We start from the raw sequence: 9,040 nt of genomic DNA, 5'->3' as shown, positions 1-9,040 counted from the left end.
ATAGCATTATTCCCTCTCTTGGTCCTGGGAAAACCGGTAATGAAATCCATACCAATTTTATCCCATTTCCATTCAGGAATAGCTAAGGGTTGAAGGGTGCCAGCAGGCCGTTGGTGCTCTGCTTTTACACGACGACAGACGTCGCAATTAGCAATAAACTGAGCAATTTCTCTCTTCATCCTAGTCCACCAGAACCTCTGGCGTAGGTCCTGATACATCTTAGTACTACCGGGATGAATAGTGAGAGGAGATTCATGAGCCTCCTTAAGGATCAACTGCCGTAGATGCTGGTTCTTGGGAACCACTAGACGGTTCTCAAAGTACACAACACCATGATCATTTGTGGAGAAACAACTAGCACCTCCGCTAGCAATGTTCTCTTTGATTTTAGATATTCCCTTATCTCGCTTTTGGGCAGCGATGATTTGATCCGTAAGAGTAGGTTTTGCTACCAAGGTCGAAAGAAAACCTTGAGGTACAATGTGAAGGTTAAGCTTCCGAAATTCCTCATGGAGAAGCGGTTGACTTTGTTGTAACATCAGGTTGTTACAATAAGATTTACGACTTAGCGCATCAGCCATGACGTTGGCTTTCCCTGGGGTGTAGGTTATTCCTAAGTCGAAGTCTGTGATCAATTCAACCCAACGTCTTTGCCTGAGATTCAGATCCGGTTGGGTGAAAATGTACTTCAGACTTTGGTGATCAGTGAATATTTCGCAACGATTACCGAGGAGGTAATGTCGCTAGGTCTTAAGTGCATAGACTACGGCTGCAAGCTCTAGATCATGAGTAGGATAATTCTCCTCATGTGGGTGCAATTGCCGTGAAGCGTAAGCAATTACGTGTCGATCTTGCATGAGAATGCAACCTAGTCCTTGTCGCGTGGCGTCGCAGTAGATAACAAAGTCCTTGGAGAAGTCTGGCGGTACCAGTACGAGAGCAGAGGTCAGGCGTCTTTTCAGTTCCTGAAAGCTGTGCTCACATTGTGGAGTCCATTCGAACTTCTTATCTTTCTTGAGGAGTTCGGTTAGAGGTTTAGCAACCTTGGAGAAGTTCTCGACAAAGCGGCGACAATAGCTCGCTAAGCCTAGAAAACTCCGAACTTGCTTGACCGATTCAGGTGGAGTCCAATTAAGGACGGCTTGAACTCGCTCAGGGTTAACAGCAATACCTTTACCAGATATTACATGACCCAGATAGGTCACTTCCGACAACCAGAATTCACATTTAGAAAATTTGGCATAAAGGCGATGCTCTCGAAGTTTCTTCAACACTAGCCTTAAATGTTCGGCATGTTCTTCCTCGTTCTTGGAGTAGATGAGTATATCATCGAGGTAAACTACGACGAATTTATCCAAATACTCCATGAAGATTGAGTTCATTAACCGAGAAAAGGTGGCTGGAGCGTTGGTTAAACCGAAGGACATGACGGTGTACTCGTATTGGCCATAACGAGTAACAAAGGCCGTTTTAGGAATGTCCCCATTTCTGATTTTGATTTGATGGTAGCCCAACCTCAAATCCATCTTGGAGAAGACTGAGGATCCAGCGAGCTGATCATACAGGTCGTTGATCCTGGGAAGCGGATATTTGTTCTTGATTGTGACCAAATTGACAGGTCGGTAATCTACAACCATCCGGTCCGTACCATCCTTCTTCTTGACGAAGAGGACGGGGCAAGCCCACGGAGATGAACTAGGTCGGATGAAACCCTTTTTCAAGGACTCATCGAGTTGTTTCTTAAGCTCGGCTAGTTCTAGTGGTGCCATCTTATAAGGTCTTCTAGCAATCGGAACGGTTCCTGGAATGAGGTCTATTACGAACTCAACATCCCTGTCAGGTGGAACACCTGGTAATTCCTCTGGGAAGACATCCGGGAAGTCACGGACTACCGGAATGTCCTCAAGGTCTGGCAAAGGGCTGGCGTTAAGAGAATATAATTGTCGCTTGGCCATTCGGGTCAAGACATTGACTATCTTCCCCGAAGGATGGGTGAGTTGAACAGTCCTAGAGAAGCAATCAATTTGGGCATGATGAGCTGACATCCAGTCCATACCCAGAATGATATTAATATCTGAAGATTTAAGGGCTATCAAGGATGCAAGAAAAACAAGTCTGTCGACTTGGATTTCATTTCCATAACTTACCCTAGAGGTCTGCCATCTAGACCCGGGAGTAGAAATTTCCATAGTGGATGGCATGTCACAGAATGCAACGTTATGCAAACGAGCATAATTTTTGGATATAAAAGAATGAGAGGCTCCTGTATCGAAAAGAACAGATGCCGGGTGGCAACTAACAAGAAGCGTACCGAGAACGACGTTGGGATCCTCTTGAGCTTCTTCGGCAGAGACACAGTTGACATGGCCACGTGAAGCGGTGACCGGCTTGGCGTGGAATACTTTCCCTGTCGGCTTGCCACGGCCAACAGCTTTAGCAGACTGGTTGGGGTTGGTCTGGGGACACTCACGCATATAGTGGCCAGATTCCCCACACTTGAAACAAGTCACGGAACTGGTACGTGGGGGAGCATTGTTGGTTGGACCCCCATAGGGCTTGGCTGGAGCAGACTGTTGAACAGGGCGAGACGCCTGGAAGGATGGCCTCGGTGTGAACCTGGGTGGCAGGGCGGTGTTGGGCACCCACACGCGGCGCTTCTGAGGACCAGCACCGGATGAGGAACCCATGTCACGGCCATGCTTGCGTGTTGCGTCATAGTCAGTCTGACCAGTTTCAGCACTGATGGCTTTGTTGACAAGTTTCTGAAAAGATGTGCACTCATGCAGACGGAGGTCGCGGCGAAGCTCAGGACTAAGGCCCTTACGGAACCTTGCTTGCTTCTTGGCATCAGTAGACACTTCCTCAGTTGCATATCGTGCGAGATTACCAAACTCCCTGCTGTAAGCATCCACAGAAAGTCGGCCTTGAGTGAAACTGCAAAATTCCTCACGTTTACGGTCCATGAGACCCTCCAGAATGTGATGTTCACGGAAAGCCTCGCTGAATTCATCCCAAGTAGTGACATGGCCCGCTGGGCGCATAGCTCCATAATTCTCCCACCATAGACTGGCGGGGCCTTCAAGATGATATGCAGCAAATGTGACCTTGTCAGCCTCCGCTACCAGCGCGGAACGCAGTTTGTGAGAGATACTGCGAAGCCAGTCATCAGCGTCGAGAGGCTCGACGGAGTGGTGGAACGTGGGTGGATGCAATTTGATAAAATCACTGAGTGACACCACGTTAGTCCTCTGATGGTGTGCCGTGTTCTGTTCAATACGCTCCAACAAACGGTTGGTCTCCCGCTTGTTTCCCTCAGCTTCCATCATAACCTCGGCTAGTGAAGGAGGATGAGGCAGATTTGCATCCCTGGCTTCACTGCCTTCGGCCTGCTCTTGAGAAGCAGGGTTAGCGCGCGTGTTGACCATCCTAGGTAACAAGACAATGATTTTGTCAGGATGATAAAATTCCGACATAGGATATAAAATGTAAGGTATAACTCGAAATGCAAGATGATCATCCGTATGACATGGTAAATACAGAAACTGCTTCTTTATTCCATCGTCATACACACCATACAGGGTTTAGTACAAGACCAAACAAAGTACTATTACGGTGAAAAGAGGATTACATCTCATCGGAGGCATTCCAAGCTCCTTTACATTATTTTTCTACACCTCCGGAAAGAGTACAAACTAGGTCATATCCCACGAGTCACGCGGGACGATAGACGACACGGCTAGTGCGAACTAGTGATACTACCACTAACTCAGACCGATCCGTAGTAGTCCTCGTAGAAGTCACCTCCATAGCCTGGAAGCTCAACATGATCATCCAGAAACAGACGATCTCGCGGAGCTTGTGGACCATAGGGGCTAGGATGAGGTCTTGGACCAACAGACGGTGGCCTGCGGGGACCGCGAGGTGGGGTGATGCCTCCTACATCACGCCAACCCATCACGTCTGGCAGAGCAGATCTCACAGGATAGAGATCGCGCATATCCGAATATCCAGCTTGCACCGCCGGTGCAAACCGAGTCAAAGTGGCCCAGTGGTCAGCACGGGTATTGAAGAGCTCTAACCTCAAGGCCCGATTTTCACGGTCCTTATCCTCGAGCATCTCAGCAGTGGTGCGAGTCCGTGAATCCTCCTGGGTGGGGTCAGCATAGATAGCCTGGAGATACCCTTGTGCTCCCGGAAGTGATCCTGGCATATACCGGAAATCAGAGTCCCGAAATAGACCAGATCTGACTCGCATAATGGTCATCATAGAGTAGGCGGGGTCCTGCACAGCCATCTCAGTAGTAACCCCGAGTCCATAGGAGCAGTGAAGGGGCTCGGTGGATCCAGGATAAGATGGAAATATCCTGACAGTGCAGAGATACTGGCTTTGATTGAAGTCCCGAAATTGCTCCTCGACCGTGTACTCAGGATACCAACGGTATCCAGCCTCAGTCATTACCCTGACCAACTTGGCGGTATGGCCGGGTACATCTAGGCATCGAGTCAGGCGAACCACTTGATTGAGGTCGCGAGTGGCCATCTGAAAGCACAATCATAATGCAAAGGCATTAGAATTTCTAGCAAAATTTCGGCAGCATAACAGCTGTAAATGCTCAAGAAGGATTTGAGACATTTGACAAAGGATTTCGTACACACTCAACATCATCATATCAAAGTTCTGAATCCATTCTAACAACATAATGTGGTAGTAGAACTGAACTAGGCTTGTATCCATCAAACTTATAAGGTACTACTGATTAGTAACACGTGATCCTGATAGAGAGAATAGGTCCTAATTCCTTAACCCCCGGTGGAAGAATGGACTGACTCAGATCAGAATGTCATAAGATAAAGGAGTAAAAAGAGCCTTACGTTCCAACCCACAAACAATTCCCCTACATATAACTAAATAATTTCTAGACTCAACATCGACCAGTTTGGCTTGGAGAACCTACAGGTAGTCCGGCTCTGATGCCAACGCTGTCAGGACCCCGACTCGATGTCACATCGATCTAGCCGGTAACACCTCATATCACTTTGCGGCCTCACGCACGGTATCCCCACGGGTGTCGCCTTACCTTTGCCCGGGACCGTTTGCGCCTTTTGGCTCACGTATATGATAGTGTCGCTAGCATCCATATGATAAGGAGCCCGGGCTGACATGACTAGTCGTAAACCCAAAGTGGCACAGACTTACAGGGACAGGCATCCATGACCCAGCTTTGAACGTGTCGGTCATCAGCAAATGGGTCCGGGCTGTAGCACTGGGCTAGCAGGACTCCGGTAAACCGGGCTGTAGCGGGCTAACAGGACTCCGGTACTCAAAGTGTGACATTTCCCCGAAGGGACAGACACAGGAACGAAGAAGGACACATGCCGGCCAGCCTAAGTGTTCCAGAGCAGTAGCAAGCTACCATGGCTCAGCGGTAACACTAGGAGACATTTCCCGGTAAGAGAGGCTACTAAAGATAAACAACTAGATAGTCAGATCCCACACATACCAAGCATTTCAATCATACACACAATATGCTCGATATGTGCAAATACAACGAAGCATCACAACATGACTCTACGACACAAGTACTTTATTTAAGGCTCAGGGAGCCATACATAACATACACAAAGGTACGGGTCTCACGACCCAACATACAAGTCATACAGTCATACAAACCAGCAGCGGAAGTAACTTGTCTGAGTACAGACAACTAGTAAAATAAAAGAGGCTTGGAAAGCCTAGCTATACTATGTGGTCCTTCACAAGCTCAGGGTCACCACCTGGGCCTTTAGCCTACTCGTTGATGTCAACGTCTACATAGAACCCATCAGAAGGGGTTGCAGCGTCTTCTGTAAAAATGTAGATTATACCAACATGAGTACAAAGGTACTCAGCAAGACTTACATCAGATCCTACATACATGCATGTTATCAAGAAGGGTTGGTGGAGTTATTGCAGCAAGCCAGCTTTGACTCTTGGCTAGACTATCCTACGATACTCCAACTTGAAATGGTTTTGCGCACACGAGTCCACTACTCACCACTTCAATACACTACCGAGGATCCACCTCCGTCTTCCTACGGAAGAGCCATCCTCGGCACTCACACTTATCTTGAGGCTTTTAGTAGTTTCCATTTACTTGTCTATGAACTGTATAGGCAACCAAGTAGTCCTTTACCGCGGACGCGGCTATTCGAATAGATTATGATAACCCTGCAGGGGTGTACTTCTTCATACATGTTTCCACCACTTAGCGTCTGCACACGACATGTGCTCGGCAGACTTCAAGCGAAAGCCGACGTGGGTGTAGACCACGACCTACCTAAACACTTAAGCCTCTAGTCCAGGTTTATCGCCTATTCAGGTTCCATCCGCAGGGAGTCCGGCCGATGTTTCCCATACGGCCCCGAACGATGTGAACAGGGTTCCCGAGATACCTAACGGGTATTCGGTACACCCGGCCACGTACCTACCGCATCACAGCCCACCCCTACGGTCAGCGCTGTCCACGGCCTCCAGTAGACTACAAACACCGGAAACTACTTGCAACTCCTGGACAGAGAGCTAGGGTGAATAAGAAGTCGAGCGGGGTCATATTTCAGGGCCCAATGCATGGTAGTAACGGTATCTCAAATCACACATACAGATCTCAGTGCTTAAGGTCGGCTTCAATGAAACAACCCACCATGTACTCCTACATGGCCTCTCATCGATACCTTTACCAAATCGTGTTCACCACACCACTCTCATTACCGACATAAACATTTCACTCTAGCCATCACCCAGATGAACCAGACCTGACACAACTCTAAGCATAGCAGGCATAGCAAGGTAGGAACAACACATACATATGGCTCAATCAACTCCTACACATGCTAGTGGGTTTCATCTAGTTACTGTGGCAATGACAGGTCATGCAGAGGAAATGGGTTCAACTACCGCAGCACACAGCAGTTTGAAACGCGGTGTCTTAATGCAGTAAAAGAGAGCAGGAGAGAGAACATGGGATTGTATCGATATGATCAAATGGTTGGTTGCTTGCCTGATGGTTCGATGCACGGATACGGTTCTTCGTTAGGGTAATCACGGTACTCCTCGGAGGCAGAACCTGTCGCAAAGGACACCGATACACAACCATCACCAAACAATGTGCAACAATATGATGCATGCATGAAACATGGCAATATGAGTGTGTTAGGCTAATGCAACTAAGACCAGAAGGGTTTGAACAAATTTGAATCAAAGATTCAAATTTCAAACTCAAACATGGCCTTTTAAAGTGCTTTTCCTTGTTCTGCTTAAAACATCAATTTAACTTGTTTGATCATGCATGAAAATAGTACAGATGGATAGATTGGATTTTTCTGATCATTTTTCATATATAATTTGTCCAATTTGGAGTTACAGAATAAAAGTTATGAATTTTTGAAGTTTAAATAATATTCTGGAATTTCCTGATTTAAATTAAATCCAGAAATATAAATATTGCGCCAGCATGACGTCAGCATGACGTCAGTGGTCAACTGCGGCTGGCTGGGGTCAAACCTGACGTGTGGGGTCCACACGTCAGTGACAGGGGGGTTTAACAGGTTTAATTTATCCTAATTAGGAATTAGTGGCGCTGGGGCCCACTGTCAGTGTCAGGGGGGTAGTTAGTTTAACTGATTCGGTTAGTGCTAATCCTAATTAGCTACAGGGCTGGGCCCACCTGTCAGGGACACAGGGGGGGTCCTGCCGTGGTCAAGGTGGGTCAAACCCACCGGCGACATGACGCCGGCGAGGCCCGAGACGGCGGCGCGATGCGGGATCGCGCTACAGGGCACGGGCGAGGCCGTGCTTGGGCTCGTTGGAGAGCCCTTGCTCCCGCGCGTCGAACGGTGGTGGTGGCCGTGCCTGAGGTGGCCTGTACCGTCGACGGCGAGCTCGTGAGCGGCGGCCGGAGTTCGGGTGCGGTCGGAATCGGCGTTGCAGGGCGTTAGGGGAGGCGTTGGTGCGTGCTGCGTGCTCCTAGTGAGGTGTGGAGCACGATGGTGTGCTCGGCTTCGAGCTACAACGGCTCTAGCCACGGCGGCGACGAGGCACGGCGGCGGCGACCTTCAGAGCTCAAAGGGGGCGGCAGCTACAGGAGGCTAGGGACGACGGGGCAAGGGGGAATCGAATCAGTGGCTCACCGCGGAGCTGCAGGGATGGTTAGCGGGCTCGGGGGCGTCCGGTAGCTCCCGATTCGACGGCGACGATCTCCGGTGGCCGAGAAGGGGAACGGCGACGTGAGCGGCGATGCAGGGCTTCCGGAGGCCCGTGGAGCGGTGGGGAGGAAGAGGGGGTCGAGGCGGAGCCTCTGGGCTAGTCGGGGGAGCGAGGGGTGGCCGGTGACGGCTGCTATGGCGAACGGCGGCGATGGTGGTGTTCGGCCGTTTGAGAGAGAGAGCGAGGGAGAGGAGGGAGGAGCTGAGGGAGAGTGAGAGAGACAGGGGGGAGGCGTGGCGTCGTCCGGGGCATCGAGCGAGGAGGGGAGGGCAGGCAGGCAGCCGAGCAGGTGGCGTGGCGCGGTGGCGCGCGCGCGCGCCGGCCACACCCCCCTCCCTCTGTCGAGGACGAAGACGACAGAGGAGGGAGGCGGGCTGGGCCGCCTGCTGGCTGGGCCGGCCAGCTGGCTGGGCTGCACAGGGAGGAGCCCAGGTAAGCTTCTCCCTTTTTAATTATTTCTGTTTTCTAATTTCTGACATTTGTTTTGATTTAAATAAAATATTAAATCATTTATTTACCTTATGCCAATTTTTGCAGGAGCTAGATATATTATTCCAGAGCTCCTTTATAATTGGCATAATATTTGGACATATATTAATATATATAACTAATATATTTCCAATGCAAATATTTATGCATTAATTCCAAATGCCCAAAATAAATACCTAAGAGCTCTTAAAAATATTGGTTTGATTTTTATCTCTGTCCAATATTTTCAGAGAGCAACATGAGCATTTTCTTGGACCCTTTTGGAGAAATTTTTATTTGGATCATTTTCAAAAATGATTCTGAGGGTTT

Source organism: Triticum dicoccoides, chromosome 3B, assembly GCF_002162155.2.
Source record: "Triticum dicoccoides isolate Atlit2015 ecotype Zavitan chromosome 3B, WEW_v2.0, whole genome shotgun sequence".
In the NCBI taxonomy this organism is placed as follows: domain Eukaryota; kingdom Viridiplantae; phylum Streptophyta; class Magnoliopsida; order Poales; family Poaceae; genus Triticum; species Triticum dicoccoides.
Note: the sequence above shows the minus strand (reverse complement) of the source record.